The sequence below is a fragment of the Poecilia latipinna genome, unplaced genomic scaffold, assembly GCF_001443285.1.
Source record: "Poecilia latipinna isolate Pla-1442-1.1 unplaced genomic scaffold, P_latipinna-1.0 Scaffold778, whole genome shotgun sequence".
In the NCBI taxonomy this organism is placed as follows: domain Eukaryota; kingdom Metazoa; phylum Chordata; class Actinopteri; order Cyprinodontiformes; family Poeciliidae; genus Poecilia; species Poecilia latipinna.
The window spans coordinates 62,852-87,660 of record NW_015113394.1 but is presented as its reverse complement, the minus strand read 5'-3'; the positions used below and the strand labels follow the sequence as shown (position 1 = coordinate 87,660).

The 24,809-nt window shown below is 37.8% G+C and overlaps 2 long non-coding RNA genes across 3 annotated transcripts in view; one reads left to right on the top strand and one right to left on the bottom strand.

Moving 5' to 3' along the window:
* Positions 1–24,809, top strand: part of LOC106955937 (uncharacterized) — a 48,862-nt gene that overhangs the window by 15,205 nt on the left and 8,848 nt on the right. The window contains exon 3 of one of the 2 annotated variants that reach the window (XR_001426682.1): positions 16,988–17,147. This is a non-coding gene — a long non-coding RNA (uncharacterized LOC106955937). Of the gene's footprint in view, positions 1–16,987; positions 17,148–23,175; positions 23,506–24,809 lie in introns of those variants that run through there. The other variant, XR_001426681.1, reaches the window with a different exon arrangement.
* LOC106955938 (uncharacterized) lies at positions 13,223–15,660 on the bottom strand. The gene is made up of 2 exons (XR_001426683.1): positions 15,366–15,660; positions 13,223–13,855 (listed from the first exon to the last, which is right to left on the bottom strand). It is a non-coding gene; the product is annotated as an uncharacterized LOC106955938 (long non-coding RNA).

Here is a 24,809-nt window from a genome sequence, read left to right as displayed (position 1 = left end):
CTCCTCTTTTCAAACTTGCTAGTTGTTTTCATTTGCAACACAGGGGGCAGCAGAGATCAACTGTCCTCTGTGTTGATTTTTTTTTTTTTTACCCACTTTCTCTGTTCTGCCTCGTATAATTCAGCCAAGAAGGGAAGAGTTTAAAGTTTTGAGATATGTAAATGATTTAGTTGCCATAAAATGTTAAAGAAGCATGCTAGTAGAGGTTTGAACGTTTCTAATTAACTCTGCGGGTGAGAAAGATGTAGGTGTGTCTCATTGGGACATATTTGCTTGGATGGTTTTTGCAGAGGATTATTTCAATTTCCTCCCAGGAAGGAGGTGAAGCTGCTTCTTAAAGGCTACAGTATTCACATTTGAATCCTTTTGCATTGTGTTTCATTACAAACCTCAGTGTGTTTTAGTGTGATTTTATAGCACTACAAAGTAAAGCATTGTCATAAATTTGAAGGGAAGTTAAATTTGAATTTATTTAGCAATAAATAAGAAAATATTTATTGCTAAATAATTTTTTGCTAAAAAATATAAAGCTTCCTTAAATCTGAACAAAATCCTCTAAAATCACCTCAAGACGAACATCTATCTGTGTGTAATCTAAACTTACTTTAAATTTTAAATGCAACTGTTCTGTGCTTTATGGAAGAGTGGCAACAACAAAAACAACGAAAAAACAACTTTATGTAAAAACACAAAATCTTACCAAATATTTTTGGTTTGTTTTCCAGTGCATATATATAAGGAAACATTAATAAGATAAAACTAACTCAAAAGTAACTTTTCAGCAAGAAACAGGAGCTTGTTTTAAGTCAATAATTTCTTAATATGGATGAAAATATTCTAGTTCTAATCTCCTAATGGAACAAGACACTGAAACTTATAAAATGGATAAAATTAAAGATGTTTCGACAAAGTATTGACTTGATTTCTTCTCACTACACCGTCAAGTGTTGCTTTGTTGTATGTATCACATAAATTTCCACTAAAATGTTTTAAAGGGGAAAAAAACCCTACATTTTGCATGTTGCTACTGTTTCTAAAAACAACATGAGAGCTTGAAAAAAACACTCAGCTGGTTTTTGGCAGTAAGGAAAATTACCTGTTTCAAAAAACTGAAACTGAGCCGTTTCCTAGCAACCTAAGCAGAGTTAGGCAAGTTACCTAGCAACCCAAGAAGAGTTCTGCAAGTTACCTAGCAACCCAAGAAGAGTTCTGCAAGTTACCTAGCAAACCAAGAGGAGTTCCACAAGTTACCTAGCAACCCAAGAAGAGTTCCACAAGTTACCTAGCAACCCAAGAAGAGTTCCGCAAGTTACCTAGAAACCCAAGAAGAGTTACGCAAGTTACCTAGAAACCCAAGAAGAGTTACGCAAGTTACCTAGCAACCTAAGCAGAGTTACGCAAGTTACCTAGCAACCTAAGCAGAGTTACGCAAGTTACCTAGCAAACCAAGAAGAGTTCCACAAGTTACCTACACTCTAAGAAATAATCCTGTAAATTTACAGTAACATACTGGCAGCTATAGACGCCAGAAGTTTACTGTAAATGCACAGTAGCTGTACCATAATTAATCTTGTCAGTAGGTTACCGTCAATGCAAGTACGGTATAGATACTGTGAAATAACGGTAAACTTCTGGCGTCTGTCGCTGCCAGTAGTTTACCGTTTTTTCAAAAGAACGTTAAAATACTGAAGTAACCACAGAGTGAGAGCTTGCACGTCTCACAATAAAGGACTGTACCAACTCAGGTAAACCGTGGGGGGTAGATACACCACAATAATCAAAATCAAAAACATGATGGTCTTAACATGGAACTTACCTTGTTTTGTTTTTTTAAATAGATCTTTATTGAGATAAAACATTTTATGAACATGTTTTGTATAGACCATAACTCTATTCTAACATGTTCATGGAAGCATAATAAATCTCTTATAAACATTGTGACTGACTCGTATGTTTGTGCATACAGTGGGGACAATGGGCCCTCATGATCTGACAGAAGTGTTTATTGATACAGTGAGAGGCAGCAATGTTTTAAAATTGGATCAGACTCGTCCTGGAAGGCATGGTGGCGAATAAAAAGGCCAATCTGGGAGTGGGATGTTGCGTTGCACGGCGCTGTTGCTGCCAGTACTGAGGTCTGGTTGTGTTTTCACACCGACACACGGGCAGGATGCTTGGCAGATTTAATTTCTGGGTGGGCTGTGGCGAGTGGCTGGTGTTAGGAAAGTGTGGAGCGGGTGTTTGAATCCCCGTTCCTGGGCCGTCTCCATGAGAAAGTGATGCCCAGTGTTTACTGTCAGAGACCTGGCTCCGCTTTCGTCCAGATGGTCCCTTCCTGCATCTGAGAGAGCCCCGTCACCCCAGAGCCCAGATCTCCCTCTCTTTTCTCTTCTCTCATCTCATCCTCTTTTTCCACGCCATCTTATCTTTCATTCAAACCCGCTCTCCTTCTCCTCTTTCTAGTTTTCCTTTCATGTCCCACTTTGAACATCATTTTCATCAGTTTCTTACTTTTTTCCTCCTCTTTTCCCCCTGCTCTGTTTCCCTGCTTTCCTCCCCTCCCACCTTGGCATCTGTCATCATTTCTCCCCTTTTCAGTTTGTGTCGTTGGCAAATCAACCTCTCCTCATGACCTCCGGCCCCTGTGACCAGCTCGGCTTCCTCCAGAGACATTAATATTCAAATTTAGCGCCGGGAATCGGCTGTATGTCAGGTAGAAGGAGGCCTAAACGCCGCCAGCGGCGCGCTCTCCATCTTCCTTTTGCCGGAGAGCCTTGAACACTTGCAGGTATTTAATGAGGCAATGGCTGCCATTAAAGGTGCTACATTAGCTGTCAGAAATGAGAGATAAGAACAAAAAGGGAAGGAGGTTGAATGGGCACTTCTGAAGGGAATTCAAGATTAATACACGAGGCTGAGATTGGATTCTGAGACGTGTAAAGTCTTAAGTTATGTGAAGAAACCGCAGCGAACTTAAAGTGTGTCGTTAGTCATCCAGAGGGGTTACGGTGTTGATTGACAACGTTGGACTTCCTGCTGTAGAGTGTGTGTTGATTGACTAAAGGGAGGGAAAAGGATTGTTTTGGAGGGAAAAGTTTACGGGGAAATATATCTGCCAGTCATCTTAAATTGGCTACTGAGAAGCACAGGAACACAGCAGACCACCTTCACTCAGAGGGAAAGCTGCTGGGCTTCTTCCTCCTCATCAAAGCAAAAATAAACCGAAATAGCTCCTGTTTTTTTAACTAAGTGAAAATATATGAAAGTTATTAGTGACTGACTGAAAATACTGGTGTTTAAATCATGTTTGGCCTAAACCCATTGTGACCAATTAGCTTTTTATTTTATTTTATCCGTTTTTTGTCTTCTGTCTGCTGTGTGTCTCCATTCACAACGTAGATAACTCCATTAACGCCGATGCAAACATGACGATTCAGATTAAAAAATACCTTATTGTCACAATAACAAATTTATCTGGATGATAAATTGTCTCAGACGTTATTGCGATAAATGATAATATTGTTGCTGTGAGACGATTTTCAACTAATGTAATGGTAATGGCACACTTTCTGAAAATGTTAAATTGTAAAGAACATTTAACACTGGAACTGGGAGACATTTTAAATATGCAAAATAAATAAACAACACACCAAACTGAAGACTTTATCATCCAGTTAAGAGAAGAAAAGATAAAAGCCATAAGTCACGAAATGGAAACAGTAAAACCAAAACAATAAAAGGCTTACATCACAACTTGCAGAGTAAGCAAGTTGTAAGTTTTCTAACTTTATTCTTGTATTATTTCAACTTAATTTTCAATTTTATTTTCTTAACGTGGCCTGAATACTACGTCATAATAATGTTGAATTTTTTTTGATAATCAGGAATATTTAAGTGTGAAAAAAGCTAAAGCAGAAGAGATTTATAAGACAAAACACTTTAATAGCGCTGAAAATAAATGTAAATACAGTTTACTTTGATGAATAACTTGGAAATTATGCTCAGGATCGGCCATACTGCAGGAATTTACTCAGACCTGAAGACGTTATTCAATGTGGAAATGCTCAGCAGTCCAAGAAAACGCCAGTTGTTTTGAGAACCTGGTGGTTTCGGCACTTTTTTTCCTCTTTGGCAGCATTAAATAAAATCCATCACAGCAAAATTAGATGAAAAATTCAGTGGATAATGTGTTTTATTGGTCCTAATACAGCATCTGCACTGCATGGTGCAAAAATACTAAATATTTTAGTCTAGTTTTTAGTGCAAATATCTTAGAACACCTTAAATAAGACAAAGTTATCTTACAAGTAACTTTTCAGAAGGAAATAGGAGCTTGTTGTAAGTTAATAATTCTTTAATATTGATGAGAAAGTTCTAGAAGTAGGGAAATAATCTGCCAGTTAGAACGGGACGATATGGCTGAAAAAGGAATCACGATATCAGCGCCTCATTTCAGTCCACATTGATAATTACAGAACATTTCTTTGTTTTAAATATCAGAAATACTAAAATAATATCAGAAATAAATAATTATCAAAAATGTGTGCCATTTTACAATAAGGCTCCACTTAGTAACAGTTCATAGATATGTTATTACATAATCTCTAGAAACTTTATAAATCCTTATAACTGTTTATTATCCATTAATTAAGAGAGAAGGAAACAAAATCTACTGGTTTCTTGCCAAATGGTGAACCAGATTTTATCTAGAAATGTTTTGCTTCGTTATACTAAACATTTCAAACTTCCTTGTAAGCACAAAGGGAGCCGTAGAGATGTGATAAAGAATAAAGAAAAATCAGAGCAAGTCCAATGTTTCGTTTGAATTATTGACTTAAAGCTCCCATGTCTTGCTGAAAAGTTACTTGTAAGTTAGTTTCATCTTTTACAGTAGAAACTAGACAAAAATCCTTGTTAGGATTTTGTTGTTTTTGCAGCATGCTTTTGTTTTATTCCTCTCTCAATCACTTCCTGGTGTGATTTCCAGGGTACCTTTTGCTACCTGTTTGGAAGTCCTCTCCTCCAGCCTGTCCCTCCTAGAGCGAGGCGGTGGGAGGAGAATAAATGAGTCGGGTGCTGATGTTCAGCTGTTTCTTCCTTCTCCTCATGGTGTTAGCGCGGCTCGCCTCTCCTGTCGGTGGGTAAGCACTTTGCCGGGTGACAGCACCCATCCTTCACCGGGCCCTGCCATATGCTGTGCTGCTGTCAGAGGAGACAACTGCAGATGCTCCAGCTGCTCTCTCCCTGCACACTGAACAACACACACACAGCTTTCTGAGCCAAATAAAGAGGCAGAGGTGGAAAGAAACACAGCCGAGAGGAGTGCATGTTGACTTTAGTTTCTTTAAGGAAAAGTCGAGAGGTGGAAACCATGTTTGGGTATCATAAAATCTGGATCTGCATGTTAAGATGTGTGTTTGTTGAATAGAAAAAAAGGGAAGAGAAACAAATGTTTTATTACTGGGACAAAAGGAAATAAATTACAGTATTTTGTTTGTGTGAACAGAAGAAGTTGCAGATGGAAAATGAGTAAAATGAATTGGATCAAAGAAGCTGATTGAGGGCAACAACGTGTAAGGAAAAAGAAAATACTTTGATTTGTCTCCGTTATGTTTACTGTAATAGGTTTCTGACACTCTGGCTGGTGTGTTTGTATTCATTCAGCAAACATTTCCTTAAAGCACTAGATTGTTCATGACTCCTAAAGCTATTTCTCTCTCTGTTCTTTTGGAAGTGAAAACAAAAAAATGTTTAGCAAGAAATAAATAAATAAAAGTAGGAAAGCCCAGTGGGTTTTACTCACAGTCAACATGCAGAGGATCATGGCCGCTGCTGGTGCTGATACTGCTGAACGTCTGTGTCTGCATGTATATTCATTGGAACAAAAGCTGTCCAGGCACAACACTTGGCTGTGAATCAGTGCTGAAACCACGACACTCGTTCAGCAGCTTGGCTTCAAATCATGCATGAAATTTGCCTCTGTCTCGCAGATTCCCACAAATACCTCTGTGTCTCTGTGCCATCGGTGGGCCGACGAGTCCGTGGGCCCGCTGCTGAGTTCTCAAGTATTGCATATCAGATTCTGTTTGTTGGTATTCTGCTAATGTTGGAAAAACACTATTTCACGATTAAATAAAAAGTACAATTAAAATCACATGTGAATATGTTTACTAACACAATAAGCCATTAAAAAACATGGCCTCACCTTTATCCTTCTGCCACTTCCTGTTGTCGTCTTTGTCGTTTCTGCCAGTAGTAACATCCAGTTGTCGATAACATGCATCCTTTGATGTGAAAAAAGTGTTTCCTTTGCAGTTTTAGACATTTAAAACAAAAAACGAATAACTGTTATTGATATTTACTGATATGAAGTGTTTATATAGTGTTTTTCAGCCATGTTGTTAACCACTTTAAAGCATTTTAGCAAAGATTTATGTTCTTAAAAATGCCTATTATTTTATAGCTAATTGTACTAGCTTACATATAGGATATTCTAGGCAACTCACTTGCTCTTTGGTTACCTAGCAACAACCTGTTAAGCAACTTGTGGTTACCTAGCAACATCCTGTTGAGTAACTTGCGCAGCAGCAGTTTCAGATTTCGCCTCGGCGCCTCATAAGTGCTTATAAATAAAAAACTGAAAACTGGTGGATAAAAGAGGAAAGGTCACGCCCCCAGTTTGAAAATTTCTTAGATATTTAAAGCAAAAAAAAAAAATCAATAGTTATTGACATCGACTGATATGAAATATTTACATAGTGATACATTTTTCAGCCATACTGTGTCCAAACCTTTAAAGCATTTTAGCTGATATTAATGTGATAAAAACAGCTAATATGTTACAGGTCATTCTAAGAAGCTTACCGATCACAAATCTTACATTAGAACAACTAAACTACTCAATTTCAGAAGATTGCTTTGGTTAATAATTATGATTCCAGCATTCCTGCATCCAAATGCTTCCTAACTCAAACATCCTGTCATTGTTTGTGATGATTTTAAATTGTGTTAGCAACAGGATCAAAGCCTGGGCAGTGGGAAGGAATAGCAAAGGGAGAAAGCTTCGGAGTAGCTCCGTGACATGGAGCCTGTTTACTCTTGCCGGCTGCAGAGCCGGGTGAGACGAGGGCGAGTCATGCATTATAAAAAGCTGCTGATGGGTTTTGTGCTCGGGGGTTCAAGCGACAAGTTTAAAGATCACAGATCTATTAAGCTGCTGAGATGAAATGAGCTTGTGTGCATGTTTGAGGGTGCATTAATGTGGTTTTGATGAAAATACTGCAGTCACTGGTAACTTCATTATTTGTTTTAGAAGTTGACATTTTTTTTCAACTCAGAGGATCCGTTTCATTTATTATTTCAAGTCTACGATGACGCTGCACCGCATTTTGAAATTGTTTCATGAGATTTACTTTTACCAAATCAGTAACACACATATGTAAAGTATGTTGACAATCAAGTTCACTGTATTTAAAAGAGGAAATCAAGTTGGTGGTTAACATCAGTGCAGCAGCTTCTGCCTCTGATTCATTAAATAAAACATATTTAAAAATCCTAAACAACATCCTAAACATCAGTTAGCAATTGTAAAATTAAACATAGCTTAAATAATAACAGTCAAGAACATATACAAAATATGGCAAAGTTATTCATAAAACACTGTATGTGATTGGATTTGTCTGAAATATATATGAAAATACAATACTGGTAAAGAAAACACAGAGTTGATCCTCTAATACACATATGTCAAACTCAAGGCCCAGGGGCCAAAAGTGGTCCGGCGTAGCCTTCTTTAGACTCCAATTTACGTCAATAAATCACTCCAGTTTTTCGCAAACCTGCAAAATTCACACAAAATTAATAGATCCCCATATTTTTGTCAGATTTTTACTGCATATTTCTCTCAAAATTGGCCAAAACATTGGTTTTAAGTGACTGCTGCCTCAGTCTTGTCAAGTTGTAGTCCATGATTGATCAATACAGAGATGAATTAAAAAGTCACATTTAATATACATACATTAGCACAAATATTGTAAAAGTTTTTTAAATTATCACCACAAAATCTGATTTTGATTGCAAAAAAACCAACAAAAAAACACACAAAATATCCCGAAATCCTTTTCAGTGTGAAAAGATGTTCAATATTATTTAAATTTAAGAAACGCTTACTGAATGCTGAAACTATTTATTGGTATTTTAACGGTTTAGTGGGTTTTACCAATACATTCTGTCACTACCGGCCCTTTAAGAACATTCAGATTTTTGATGAGGCCCAAACTGAGAACGCGTTTGTTCGCTCTAACACAGCTACAAATGGCAACAGGAAAAAAGGGGGCGGAGCTGTCAGTTACAGGTTGCTATGGTAACCACCAACTGCCAAGAGCAGCGCAACAAAACTGAATACACCAACAAAAGTCTGGAGAAACAACTTCCTGACTAAACAAAATACATTCAAAGAATAAACAGATTTTGACAAACTTCACATCTGTAATATTTTAAAATAAAACCCTTGTTATACATGTAGTGAGCTGCATAACCGCCGTTTTGCTGCAGTGAGTTTTGTAAAAGATACGATGGAAATGATACACATCAGTGTGTATCATTGCCAGCAGTTGTGTTCATGTTTGTTTATGTTTCAGAGGTTATCTCTATGGAGCTCAGTAGCATTTCTTTTTCCAGATGCCTCAAGCTGCCAGATTTAGGTGACTTCCAACATGTTGGTATGCTGCAGTTGTTGCTACAGGATGTTTTTTGTGGGGAGAAATTTGACTTGTTTTTTCCTCTAACTTTGAATCCAAGTTGCCAGAATTTCATATTATCCATTGAACTTAAAAGTAGTTCTGTAGGCTGTCTGAAAAATAGTTTCGACTTTGACTGCTCTTTCATTTTCTCTCAGGAAATGAATGTTGTGTTAACGAAGAACACACTGCAAAAAAACAAAAATCAATCCAAGTAGTTTTTGTAAAGTTTCTACTGGGAATATTTTATAAACATGTAATAAGACAAAACTAGCTGTTCAGCAAGATATAGGTGCTTGTTTTAAGACAATAATTTCTTAATTTTGATTAAAAAGCACTCGTTTCATTGGCAGATTATTTCACTTGCTACATGGGGAAAACATCATGTTATAAGTGAAATAATCTGCCAGTGGAACTCAAACTGAGTTGCTAGGTAACGGGCTGGGCTTGGCTGGGGTTGCTAGGTAACGGGCTGGGGTTGGCTGGGGTTGCTAGGTAACGGTGCCAATGGAACTCGTACTTTATCATCAATTATAAGGATTTATTGACTTAAAACAAACTCCTATATCTTCAGTTAATTTTGTCTTATTTCATGTTTTCTAAGATATTCCCACTAGAAACTTGACGTGAATACTTGGTAAGATTTAGATGTTTTGCAGTGTACCAATGTTAAATGCCCCCCAAAAAACAATACGTTTCCACTTTATTAGTTCAGTTTAAGCTGATCAACAACACATAAAAAAGTTTTAAACGATTATTTAAAACTTTTGTAGAGCACTTTGAAATATGTTCAGCCTTACTTTCAGCTCATTTAAGTAATATTGTTGCCTTAATGTTGCACTCTGCAGCCAAGCAGACAAGCCGGCCTAATACGAACATTCAAATAGCAATTTCATTTAAACATTGGGAGCCCTGTGTTATTATAATTAGAAGAGAATGGAATACATTTAAAACCATGAAGCAGTGGCTGTGGGCTACAGCAGGTGCAGAGTGGTCCAGCAGTTTATATTCTGAATCGAATGAATCATAAAATGATTTCAATGATACTTTTCATCAGATGAGAAGCTGCTCTCAACCTTTCCTCAGATACTGCAAATGACCTGACCTTGCAAATGTGTAATTTAAAATGCATTCAGAGAACAGTCTCTGTTCTGTCTGTCCTGATTATTTCCTGGTATGATCGAGTCCAACGCGCAGTGAGAAATGTATGTTTGTGTCAGGATTTTTCCTTTGTATTTTCAGTCAGGTGTGCTGTGGCTTAAAAAAAAAAGTATTCATAACCTGAAAATGTTTCCATCATGTAAAGGTGAAACTTTACCCAAGTCTAACATTTTTTTTTCACCATTTAATAGATTTTCTTTAACCTCCTACTTTCTTCCTATGACCCCCACAGCATGATACAGCCACCACCATGTTTCATGATAGAAATCGGTTATTCAGGTTGATGCGGCTAATCAGTTAGCAACTTATTCTTCAACATGCTTTATTAGCACTAATAGGATAAAATGAAAATGTAACGTTTTGGTCAGCGTATAAAATGATGGAACACTACCGTTATACTGCAAAAAATGAAAATCTTTGAAAACTAGAAACAAGACAAAACTGCTTTTATAAATAACTTTTGAGCAAAACATGATGTTTTAAAGTCAATAATTCCTTAATATTGATTTAAAAACTCCATTGTCAGATTGTTTCACTTGTTGCATTGGAAAATTGTCTTGTTACAAGTGAAATACCTTTTCATTAATATTAAATAATTATTGACTTAAAACAATCTCCATTTTCTTGCTAAAAAAGCTACATGTAAGACAGTTTTGTCATATTTCAAGTTTTCTGAGATATTTCTACTAAGATCTTGATGAAAAATACTTGGTAAGATTTAGATTTTTTGCAGTGTAGTGGTAGAGTTCCACCATTTTGTATGCTGATCAAAAAGCTACATTGTTGTTTTATCCTACCAGAATTAGTTGCTAACTAATTAGCTGTAACTGGATTTTATTAAGTGTAACAGCGTAACTGGGGTTGAAGATGCCACAACTTTACATAATTCTTTACAAAACGTTGGGTTTGAACGCTTTTGCGGCACAGTTGAGTTTTGTTTTTCTCTTGGAGTTTGGAGCATCATTATTCATGACGTTATTTCTCCGGTTAGAAACAATTATAAAGTGTCTGGATTCTGGCAGCCGCTCTTTACCGACGCTGGCAGCCGTTTCTGAAAGTTTCTGGCTCAGCTTGCGGAATTGGACGCCGATTATTTTCCTCCCCGTTTGTGTCACTTTAATAATTACTTTGAAAAACGACTAAGAAAGTTAATGAATTTAAGCAAAATAATTGGCTCTACGTTGCAAAAGCATATCTCCATCAAACAGGTGCTGATTGTTGAAGGAAAATGATATGTTGCGTGTAAAATGAGACTAATGGGAAATTAGGACGTGTGATTTGCAGTGCCAGTCGTGCTGCTGCAGAGAATCACACTGAGTCAGATCAGTGTGTGCCGTTTGATGAGGTGAGTGTTTGAATGCTTCCCTCCAAGTGTCTGAAGTGTCTGACTGAACCGGCGACGTTTGCCAATGCTCTGGACGCAACCGAGGAAATGAGACTTGGAAGTTAAAACAAAAAAACAAGAACTGTTTCATAACTTAATGAATTTTATTAGATTTTTTTCCCCTCTCCCTTTTCAAACTATTTCACGCATGGTGAAACACTGTAAATCCATAAACAAGCAGATAAACAAGCAGAAAAAGATTGATGTATTATGAATAAATCATCGGGTTGCTAAAACTCAATATTAACTGTGCGTTGCCTGGAGGCTTTAGCGGGAGCTTACGACAGATCCATCTTGATGTCTGAGGAGCTGACTGCAAGGCAACTGCTTTAGCAAGTACTTATCCTGGGAACTTAATTACCAAAACAAATGATGATTGTGATGATACAACGGCGATGATTCTTCATTACTGTTATTCTTTACCTAGGGTTGTATACAGAAAGTGTTTTTGTCATTATGATTATCAGCGTTGAAAACTCCTGGGTAATAAATAAAACCCAGTCGGTTATTCAGTCTGCGGATTGATTAGCCGAACGCCTTCATATCTTCATCACTGCCGGCTGTGTTGCTGTAAGTTGTAAATATATTTTTATGTTCCAGGCAGCAAATCACAATCAGAGTGTAACAATAGGTTTGTTCATTATGATGTTATTAAAGTTCTTAGAAACGTCAGCCTCTTCAAACACGGAGCAGAGCTTTTTATAATGAGGATTAGAGGAATCTGGATGTGGGAAAAACCGGAGATGATAAGATTTTCATTGATGAACCAAAATTAGAAGAAAAGGAGGACGGTGAATGTAGTGGGCAAAGTGTTGAACAAGACCTGCCAAAAACCAAAGATTAGGTTTTCTGTTATTGACTTAATACCAAGTAAATACAGAGCCAGTATCGCCAATAATATTTTTCATTTAAGTTTGATGTTCCATCAAACTTCTGAACTTTGGGTGTTTTGTAGTTTTTTTCTTTACATTATTTTGTTCACACTATCAGAAGAAAAGGAGAATTTGAATAAAGCTCATAATTAACATAAATTTACTTAACAAACAAGCAAAAAATGCACAAAAAAATAGTAATTTGAGAGAAAATCAACACAAAATCTGTTTTGAAGTGAGATGTAAAATGAAATCTAAAGCATCAATCTTTCCATGCAGGTACCGACCCAGAACTGATACCAACTTGGTATCGATGTTTAGGCTCAATCCGCCCACCTCTACTTCTAGGATGCAGTAAAAATCAAAATATAGAGGATTAGTTTGAAAGAGGAATGTGTCATGTGTCAAACCTAAGGCCCGGGGGCCAAATCTGGCCCACCACAGCTTTTTACGTGGCACTCTAGACTCCAAATTACATCAATAAGTCCCTCCAGTTTTTCACAAATCTGCAAAATTCACACAAAATCAACAGATTCCAACATTTTTGTCTGATTTTTACTGCAATTTCTTTTTAAAATTGGCCAAAAACATCAAATTTAAGTGACTGCTATCTGAGATTTTACTGAAGTAAAAGTAAAAAGTAGATGTCCAAAAAATGACTCAACAGCAAAAGGTATTTGGTAAAAAGTCTACTGGAATAAGTGATGAAATTATAAATTGTTTAATATTTAATAATGAGATAATCAAACGGATGAAAATATAAAGCTAAGTGGAAATTTTGGACCAAAATGACAATAATTCATATAAATAAAAAAATTACAAAATCAGGAAAAAGAAAAACATTTCCAAATCAGTTTCTGGTGAATTTGTTGGTAAAATGTTTGTTCATCATTCAGTGGGTAGAAAATCCAGAAATTTTACTCAAGTAGGAGTAGAAATACTTCCTAATAAAATTACTCAAGTAAAAAGTAAAACTAGTCTTAAAGCTAAATGTTTTCAAAGAAGTTACTCAAGTAAATGTAATTACTACCAACTCTGCTTGTGATGCAATAGCAATGCAAAAAAGGTGTAATTGCATGTGGAAATTTATTTTGAAATAAGAAAATTACAACATCAGTTACACCAAAATATGTTACCACACCGCCTTCAGAGCCTGGTGCGGTGTGTGAACTCGTGTGTTTTGAGGAGGAAGATGTTGACAGTGACTGGAGATGACAGCTGAGAGCGTGAAGCCCGACAGGGCAGCCGGTGTTTCTAAATAACCAGGTGCTGCGATTTGCTTTCTGCCTGGTTAAACACTGGAATAATTGGTCAAGTTAGCCAGTAATTAGACCGGCTCTGCCACGCTGCATCTCAGAACCCAACGACGTCTCTGCAATACTAATTGGGCTATTTATACCAAAACACATTGACCAGGCTCTTTGGCTTCACTTTCAATTCGCTCTTCAGCACTTGTTTTTTTTTTTTGTGGCAAGAACTCGGGACGCGGTGTTGGACTCTCCCTCTCTCACATTCCCTTTTCTCTCTCCTCTGAACTTCTGTCTTCTGCCCTCTGTTTCTTTGTCCTTCCATCTGTCTCCTTGTTTTTTCTGCTCTGTGCACAGAAGCTGCATCTCTCCCCGGCTTTATGTGCTGCTTATCAGCGTTTCATGAATGCCAGTTTCTGTCCCTTCCTCCTGTGATGTTTTGCGAGCATTCCTCTGTGAAAATGAAGAGATGGAAGTATGTCAGTCAGTCATCCAGACCTGCATCCCTCTGATTAAATAGAGCCAGCTGTGGAAACCAGATGCCCTCACACCCACAAGGATTCCTGCTCCTTTCTTTAGAAAAGTCACATTTTCTTATCTCTCCATCTCTTTCTGCCCTTGTCATTTTTCCGCCAGAAATTAGCTGCGGCTAGAAGAGTCCATCTCAAACCGTAAACCCCCTCCAACATTTTGCTCACACTCTTTGTGTGTTATTAGTTTTCGGCTCTGTCTGTCACATGGCATCCCTGTATCTGTTTTATTCCTCTTCCCTCCCTTTAAGGCTTACCCTCGAACCCCCATCAGGACCAAACAAGGCTCCTTGACATTCAATTTCTTGCTTGCCACGCACTTCTCTTTTGTATGTACCTCGCCTCCCATTACAGGACTCTTTTTGTGCAGGTTGAATAGGTAGATGGAAGTGGCATTGGCTGCACAGCTGGGCAGATGGCTGAAGAGGGAACCTGGCTGTTTTTGTGTGTGTCTGTTTGCATGTCAGCCTTTTCTTTCAGCGCTTTTCCACCAAGGTCAGTTTGGGGGGATGCTTTCGTTGTTTTTTTGCCCATTTTGCTGAAATAAGTCAGGGAAACAGGGCAATGATGATTATGCTTTTATTTCTTTGATGCTAGGCATCTGAATAGCTGCAATTGTGCACAGGCTGATAAACAACGTACTAAACGGTTTGATAGCCTAATAAAGTCTGCTGTAATAAAGAAGTAAAGGAGCCTCTTTAAAATTCAATTTTGTACTTTTAATATCTCGTGCTTAATAATTATTTTCTCATAATCATAATAGTGTTAATGGAACTTTGTATCACACTGTCATGACAGAAATATTACCCAGTAAAGGAAACTGTTTGTAATTACCTCTGTGTTGTTATGGCAATCTTAACAAGAACTCTATGTTCTTGTTATGCTAGCAAAAATTATAAAAAATAATGTAGAATAAAAGCCTTTGATTAATATTTAAAGTGTGCAGCCGAAGTAGATTGTTTGTATTATTTCAAAATCCACTTTATATTACTTCAATAAGACTACAGAGGACAAGTAATCACAGATCTGGAAACATGCTGTATTGTTTCCAGATCTGAAAAGAGAAACTTTAGTAAATTAACTGTTTTAAGTCTTACATTCCACATTTAAAGGAATAAAGTTTAAACAGTGTCTTTGCGCTAATTAAGAAGCTACTGTGCCTTTCATTGTGCTAACTAGCTGCTAATGTACAAAACAATCCATAAAACCACAAGCATATCATCATCATTGTGCTTGATTTAACCAGCACAGTTTACCCCTTGAACACTCTACATTAAATAAAAATGTCGGCATTAAACCCCACTGTGGAATAAACTAAATAAACAACATTGTGCTAACTAGCCTTTAATGTACAAAACAATCCGTAAAACCACCAGCACTTTCATCAGCTTAAAGCTAATTGGCTGAAACCAACATGTAGAACAAAAACTCACCTCTTAATAGCTTACATTTAAGATGGCCATGGAAGAAGGTTGAGTTTGTGATTAGTGAAGTATTTTTAGACCTTTTCTCTGCTGAAAAACCCAATGACGTTCCATTTTTGGTGTTGAATTCACTCCTCTCATTCCACTAGGGGGCTCTACAGTTTATTTGTGTCGGTTCAAGTGACCGCACGTAAAACCGGAAGTAACTTGACGACGAACCGGGAGTAGTTTATGTTATCGAAAGCTGACGCAAGCTAGTTAAATGAATCTTAAAACTGCTTCATACTGACGTAGAGTTCTGCCCAATGTGGTGAGTTAAATGTTATGAGTTATTAAGATGTGTTTTCTATTCTTCACGTGGGTTTAGGGCAACTAGCTATAAGCTAATAAAAGTGCCAGCGGTTTTAAGGATTGTTTTATACATTAGTAGCTAGTTAGCGCAATGCTATCTCTCCTTTAGGTAGGTTTTAATGCTGATGTTTTATTTACTGTAGCGTGTTTAAAGGGTAAATTTTATAATATGCTGGTTAAATCAAGCGTAATTTGTGATGATATGATTATATGGTTCACTTTAAAGGTTTACATCTGTGATTTAAGTTTGTGTTGATTTGAATATTATACAACCATCATATCTGCCTAATGCACGTATGTCAAACTCGAGGCCCGTGGGTCAAATCCGGCCCGCCATAGCTGTTTATCTGACCCTCTAAATTCTGGACTAAACACTAGAGGTGTTTAAATATTAAGTTTTCAATTAAATCAATGCAGTTTTTATTTGTTTACTGACACATTATATCAGTCAGTCCCTCCAGTTTTTTGAGAATTATTGTGGAAATTCAAGCAAAAATCAATAAATCCCTGCACTTTTTTACGCTAAAACACAATTGGGACTTTATTGCAGATTTTTTTCAAATTGTCAAAAACTTTCTTGTACTAAACAGCTGCCTCAGCCTTAACTGATGTCAGATTATAGTCCATGATCTACACAGCGAGTAATAAAAAGTCGCATTTACCGTCATAAATAAGCGCAAATTTTTCCAAAGTGTGACCACAAAAGCTTTTTTTTTTTAATATATCACAGAAAGTATCACAAAATCTTGAAGGGACTGAAAAGATGTTCAATAATATTATTTAATTTTAAGAATTTATTGATATTTTAGCAGTTTGTGATCAGGTTTTATCAATATATTCTGGAACAACCGGCCCTTTAAGAGCATTCAGGATCTTGATTTGGTCCAAAACAAAAATGAGTTTGACACCGCTGCTCTAATAAATAAATAAATAAATAAATATGATAACAAGAACAATGACTAACTTATGTTCTTTGTAAGAGTTTTTCAAAGAGATTTAAACTCTGACATCATTCCTCAGGTCTGTGGAAGGGAAACAGGCTTTTTCACACCACCTACAGAAAGCCTTAATGAAAACTCTTCTGACCAAAACACATCAGTTTAGTTTCTATGGTGTTTACCAAACTCCAAATTTAAATTTTCATTATGTCCCGAACAACAGCTGGCGTGAAAGTAAACCATTTTTAAGTGGCTTAGGAAAACGAACCTTTGTATCATGTTATAATTATACCTCAGGGAAGCAGAAAGTGACAGGTTAGTGTTGCATTTTTTACACCACAGGGAGGAAACCCCAAGGCTGACCCAGAACTTGTTGTGAATGTTGCATCCCTTCTGGCCCGGGAACATCCTGGGATCCTCCAGGAGGAACTGAAGACTGTCACTGGGGGACAAGGATGTCTGGGTCTCACCTCCCGAAATTTTACTTCTGCATTTCCTTCAGGTGAACACAAACAATGGATGGATTTACAAAAAGTAGGGACTTTTGTTATGTTTGTATGTTAAATATACAACTTTGGAAAAAATGAAGAGCCCACTGCTCTGAACCCCATTAAAAACCTCCTGGTTTTTCCACCAAATACTGATTTCTGGACTCTTCCTGAGTTAAACATTAGTTTTGTTGTTTCTAAATGAATATTAACCTGTTAAATTTGCATTATTTCAGGTCTGAAAGCACTGTATCTTTTTCTCACTTTCTGCAAATAAATACAAAATTTCTGCTTGTAATTTCGGAGACATGTTATCAGTAGTTCATAGAATAAAAGAACAATGTTCACTTTACAAAAACATAAACCTATAAAGAGTAAAATCTGAGAAACTGATCATTTTAAGCGGTTTCTTAATTTTTTCCAGAGCTGTAATTATGCAGACACAACTGTAACTTTTTGCTATGCACTTGCATTATGAAAAGGTAGCCACATTAAATGTTAGTGTTTTACCTTGTTTAGTGTTTTACCTTGCTAATGTCCAGCTTTATTTCTGTGTTTTGGCTGAAAACACATTAATTCAGTTTGGCAGTAAACTTCATTCATTGTGTCCGGTCAGTGAATTAATGGAAAGCTGCTAGAACTAATTACTGCCCATCCACCTATTGTGAATAAAACACATAAACTCAGCTAAATATGAAGCGCTAGCTTAGACAACAGATAATAAATATGTAATTTAATCAGTATTCTAATTTTTCTAATTATAAACAAACACATTGTTAAGTACAACATGTACCGTATGCATCACCAACTGAGTGTTGTTGCCTAAACGGAGCTTCTGCCTGGCATTTTAAAGCTGCAAGTCTGTCCATCGTCTGTCAGAAATTACCCAGTAATTATTGCATGTGATGTGCAGCCGTGTGTGTGTGTGTGTGTGTGCATGTGTGTGTTTCTGCAACGAGTCCTGCCGAGAGATAAATGAGTCTGGTTGACATTGTCTGGAACAGGTGGCGAAATCAGCGGGGAAGACGCTCAGACTGTTCCTGTGCATGGAGAAACGCACACTCTCAGGCTCTCCCAATTTGACTTGAATGCCTGGCTTGTTCAGGAGAGTTGCTAGTCTGATTGGATAAAGAGAGAACAATAGCTCGTCTTTGAAACGCTTCCATATTGAGTGGCTGGTTTATTGATTACAGAGGCATAGAGACCACATTAATCATTCAAAGCATGTTTGATTGACTTTCTCATCTCTTCTAATGAACTCTGCTATTTATATTTCTTTGTATGAGGCGGTTTAGTTCCTGTTTTGAAACATTTTCTGTGTTGGTTTACAGTAAAATGTGTCAAACTCAAAGCCTGGGGGCCAAATGTGGCCCATCGTAGCTTTTTATGTGGCCCTCTAGACTCCAGATTACATAAATACATCCCTCTAATTTGTCAACAAATCTGCAAAACTCAAAGTTCACACAAAATCTACAGATTTTCAGATTTTTACTACAAAATTTTGGGTTTAAGTGACTGCTGCCTCATATTGATGTCAAGATACAATCCAATACGGCGATGAATAAAAAGTCATGTTCAACACTAAACATTAGAGCAAATATCAGAAGAATTCTTGACAAATATTTCTAAATTAGTGCCACAAAATCTTTGATTTTGACTGCAAAAAAACCACAAAAACAGTCATGAAATCCTGGATGGACTGATCAGTGTGAAGATGTTCAGATTTTAAGAAACAAACAGCTATTTATTTATATTTTAACAGTTTACTGGGTTTTATCAATACATTCTGGCACAACAACTGGGATATTTACCTGCCATTCAATACATAGTCATTTGTGATATTTCAGTTTTTCTTTTTTAATAAATTTCTAAATTTCTGTTTTCTTTCTGTAAAGATGGGATGCTGAGAGTACATTCATGAGAAATAATCTGATCTTTTTTGATTTTGGTAAACGACTGCTATGAAACAAAAAGTGGAAAATGTAAAGGAATCTGAATATTCACCCCAGTTACATTTTTCATTTGAATTCCAGCTCCACTAACTCTATGCACAGTTTGGAGATGTGTGCCCAACTGGACCTTATTAAGGTATATTGGCATTGAGATTTACATTTTTCTGACATCCTTCTGTTTTCATCTGGTGCAAAAGTAGCTTTGTTGCCAAGAGAATCACAATAATTTACTTGGGAGTGTTGCCAGTTCTGTGTTTGCATGAAGACATGTAACCAGTCCTTATTGACCTCTGATGAACAATAACACGCCACCATGCTAATGTGAGCTCTCCAACACCCTATGAAGGTCATTTTTGGCTAAATTTTAACGATGTGGTCAGATGTTTTTCTGGTGTTGTTGTGAAATGACTGCAGGCAGTGTGTTGTGTGCGTACTGGGCAGTTTGAGTCCAGATTGTTCTAATTTTTGGCTCCACAAGGTTGGAACGAGCAACCAAATGGTATCATAAAAGACGGGCCCATTGTGAATTCATATTCTCCAACAATGACATATGCTACTTTAGCATCAGAGCATTTAATGATTTCCTATCCAACTTGGAGATTTTTGTCTCTGAGCTGCAGAATATAACCAGAAAAGCGTCTTAAATCTTAAATTAACCAGAAAAGCGTCTTAAAACTTAAATTTCAAGTTCTTTTTTTATTGGTAAGAAGAAAAAAACAATAATCAACAGACTACAGACTCTAAATCTTTACAAAGACAAAAATAAGAAAACATTCAAAAATATTGTAAGGTTAAGCAGCAAATTCCAAATTTTAAAATATGCAAATTCAGAACTACAAGAAAAACATTTGACGATGTTCAAACATGAAACTGTTCAAATTATTATATAAACACATGAGTACTGATGGATATAATATGTAATATTAGTCAGTTATTTTTGGTGTTTTTGTTAGTGATACTTGTTTTGTTTTTGGTGAAATTTAAAGAAATAATGATTATTCATCAATCAAATTGATAGTTTAACTATTAACTATGAGTTTAGTTTTTATATGTGTGATTATACATGCCATAAATGTAAGATAAATGAATCAAAAGTGGAAATATTGATAAGTTTATACCTCCACTCACTCTCTTTAATATGTAAAAACAAAAGTTTTGACATTATGCTTCATGCTGTATGTTTTCTGTACATATTCAAAAAATAAACAGACAAATTGGTAAATATGTGTATTGTAATTGCTTAGCGATTTTAGTATGATCCAAATGGAGGAAACGTTATTATTCAAGCTTCATTGTCTAAATTCTGTTTCACTGAGACAATAATTACATTTTTACTTTAATTTCTTATCAAATGTCTAATATTAATGTTTAACTTTCCATTCTTGTATTTTAATACATTCAGCATCTTTTGCAAACTGCTGTGTCCTGCAGGTGAGATTAAAACCTTTTTTAGCTCAAACGAACGTGAACTCATTCCATATATTGCTGCTTTAATGACAGCCGGCGTCAGACTGAAAAGTTTGAGGAACCAGTGAACTGTGTGTCTCCGCGGAGACCAGGTGGGGGGTGGGCGAGGGTGTTCATTATTGGATTTGTTGAAACGTGTGTGTGAGGAGCCATTTTAATTATGTGCTGCTGTGGTTTGGGGTCTTCCCCTCGCTCTCTCGCTTCCTCTCCCTCCGTCTGCGCTCGGCTCGGTCCAGGTGACGTCCTTACCCTCCTTCTCGTTATTCCCTCTCTCGCCTGTTCCCGTGACAACTCTCTGGGCCGTTAATCACTGTGGAGACGGACACGGAGGGATCAAACGAAGGAGGGAGAGCAGCTCAAATTGACTCAATGCTGGATGTGTGGTCTCTGTGCCTGATTCTCTTTGTGGCTCTTACCTTCAGTTTATTTATTCCTCTACACCTTCTTCTACTTTCTTTTTGGTTTTCAGTTTTCCTTTTGTATTACCTCCTGTTCCTTGTCTTATTCTAAAATTTCTCCCTCACCTGTCTACCTTTCTTCATCCCTGCTTTGTTGTCCTCTCTCTCCATGCCTCGCTCCTCTTCTCTCGCTCGCCCATATTTTGTTGCTGCAGTATGAGCTCACCACTGTTCGGCTGCACAATAGAAACTTACCCGATATCTGTCCCAGGAGTTATACCTTCACATTTAGCCATGAGTTTGGTTTCTGTGGAAAGTATTTCACAGTATCACTGTGTGTAAAACTGCAGCCACAGAGCACTGCTTCGATGCAATAATTAGTAAAATTAGACGATTCTTTTACTTGCCGTGGCAGAACAAATCTGTTAACGAAATGAAACCTGGAGATGTAGGTATTATTAATTCAGTGTAGTGCACCACGCAAAGGGAAAAATAACAGAATAACTGTCGAAGAACAACTCAAAACCACTGGTATCGTCTCTTTTCTCGCTCTCTGTCCCGGATATACAGAACCGTTGCCATAGCGACTGACTGACAACAGCTCCACTAGCGTGTCTGTATTCAACACCAAAAAACACACAAACGTTTCCCACTAAAGGACAGAACATTCAGTCCGTTACAGTTTTATGTTTGTATTGTGATAATTAATAAGCGATTATCTGAATAGTAGCAGTGATTGATTAGGTAATTTAAACCTCTGCGCTTCTGATCATCTGTCAGAAAGTTGGTGTGTGGGTGGCCACTTTTTTTTTTTTTTTTTTTTACTGAACGGAAACACATCTACATGTTAAGATTGTCACAGTCAAGCTAGCGTAGCTCTCCTTCAGTGCTGTTTTCCTGACCACATTGCATCATGTTCATAGTTCAAGTCTTACATTCACACTCTGTGAATCTGTAACAATTGACCAGTTGGATGGACTTTAACTGTCCCACCTGAAATTTCATTACTTTAATGTTCATAAAAGTAATGAAGAGAATCGGTGACAAAGGGCCGCCTTGGCGGAGTCCAACTCTCACCGGAAACGAGCCCGACTTACTGCCGGCAATGCGGACCAGACTCTGACACCGGTCATACGGGGACCTAACAGCCCATATCAAAGGGCCTGGTACCCCATACTCCAGGAGAACCCCCAAGAGCTCTCTGCAGGGTCTGTGGACTCTCCCTTAGAGATGGGGTGAGAAGCTTGGTCATCTGGGAGGGACTCCCAGATGACCAAGTAAAGCTGCTGAGAGTAATGCCCGAGTCAGCTGAGGTGACTCGGGCATCTGGTCAGGATGCATCCTGGACGCCTCCCTGGTGAGGTGTTCTGGGCACATCCCACCGGGAGGAGGCCCCAGGAGAGACCCAGGACACCCTGGGGGGACGATGTTTCTTGGCTGGCCTGGGAACGCCTTGGGAATCCCCCTGGAGGAGCTGGAACAAGTGGCTGGGGAGAGGGAAGTCTGGGCCTTCCTTCTTACCCACTTCTGTTTAACCCCGGATAAACAGAAGTGGATGGACGGACGGACGAACGGAGTTTCCCTAAAATACTGTGTAAATCTTTTGTTTGGGACCAAACTGAACGATGTTAAATGATGTCAAGATGTTTTCTCCACATTCCACAATTTAAAAAAAAAACAATCAAAAATGTGACTTCTGCTCAAAAAGCCATTAATTTCCCAATGCTTAATGGTGTCAGCAGCTTGAGTAGCAGATTAAACTAGTTATTAATGTACTTATTTGTGGTTTTTCTTGAGGTGATGGATAACACCAAATCCCCAAATGAGTCATTCAGTGGTTAGCTGCTTGAGCTACATATTATTAAGTAGTTGAATTAATTAACAAATCATGGACTTTGGCACATAATTAGTAATGTTAAAGTTTAATCGCTTGCTAATTAAGTATTCCTTTCTTAATGATAATTCCGAGTGTTGCCCTGTGAGCGCATAATGTGCATTGAAAGCATCACAAAATGGGGACATGATGCGTAAAACACGACCCTTTCTGCAGGGATAAATCTCCCTCCGCTGGTAAACATTTATCTGGTAATCGGCTCCATCTGTGAGGTCCGGCCCGGCCGGTGCCGGAGCGAACCGCTGTCACGGCTCGGATGATAAGAGCAAAAATACACAGCGGCGGCAGCGGCACCTCAAGCTGAGGAGCGGCACCAAGATGGGGTGATTATTTTAATCTTGCAGAGTTATTATACAGCAGTGATTTTAAGTAGCAGAAGTTGGAGTGATTTATTAAATTTGAAGCGCTGTAGTTGGTCCGGTCTGACCCGTCTGTGGTGGAGATTAAACATGACCTCTTCTGCCGCGGTCACGGCTGGAATAATCGACAGTAGCACAACAACCCAGGCGCTCTGGTTTCCGTCCATGCAGCTGAAGAATAGTTTTAGTTTTTTAGTTTTGATCTGTAACAGGGGTGTCGAACTCATTTTCATTTTGGGCCATATCAAAAATCTGAATCTTCTCGGTGTAATCGTGGATTTGCAGCGAACACTTTTTATAAGGTAAGAAGACTAACGTTCATACATTTTATAAGCATGATTAGAACACTTGCCATACATAAGGCACGATTAGACTGCCCTAACCAGTGGTAACCATGGAGACAAACATGTAGCCGAACATGTATGAAAAAACTGATTAGCATCTGGTCTTCTGTACGTTTCAAAGGCTACTCCGGTTTAAGGGGAAAAGCAGTTTATGTCACAGTATGATATAAATCATGTGGTGTGAATTCAAGCAAAGTCGGTAGTTTGACCAACACGTCAGGAGGGAGGAGGTACGGGTCCTTAGTTATTTCCAACTTACTTAAATACCACCGTCTATGAGCCCCAGCCAGGCGTGTTACGTTCACAGACAAATTAGCTTGACTCGAACAAGTAGAAGCTGTGAATAACCTGGCAAACACAACTTTGGAAAATAATTTCAGTCGTTATGTTCAAAACTCCCGTCCCTCACTTCCGACTGTCCGTAATGGCGCTTCGAATGATCAAGTAACAAAGGGTCAGTATCAAATATGGCATTACGGAGAAGGAACGAGTCTAACGGTTGGTAACCATGGAGACAGTGCCGCGCCGTCATGTAGCCTAGCATGTATGGGGAAAAAACTGGCTAGCATTTCGTCTTTTGTAAGTTTTTAATGCTGCTCCGGTGTAAAGGGAAACTGTGACATAGTGATATAAATCATGTGGTGTGAATTCAGGCAAATTGGTAATTTCATCAACACGTAATGAGGGAGGAGGTACGGCTTGGTTTCTAAGTTAGCTATTTCAAACTGTTATAAATACCGCCATCTGAGCCCCAACCAGGTGTGTTACGTTCAAAGACAAATTAGCTCGACTTTGTCGCGGAGTACTACAAAATCTTCTTCGACTGACTGACTTCTCTGCTTAATGCGCCATATAGTGCGGAAAATACGGTACTCAAATCAATATTTTTTATTTATGTTCTACATTATTAGAATATTTGTTTTTAATATTTTCCAGGTGAAACAGAAACAAACAACGCTGATGTATACCAGCCTACTTTGTTGTGGAGAATGTGTATTCTCTAATATGCATTTTGTCAAACCAAGGACTGGGTTTGCAAATTCGGCCTTTAGTTAGAAAACCTTAATACAAAACAACGGTTGCTTGTTTTTATCATGTAACATTTACATGATAAAACTGCACTGTACTTGATTAAATGAAGTTTAAGTCAGTTTCCACATGCTGCTCCTGCAACACTCATTGCTGTCAATCATCCCATTGCTCTCCTTGTGCCCTGTGGCAACTCTGTCACAGATATCAGAGACTCCACCATGCTAGCAACT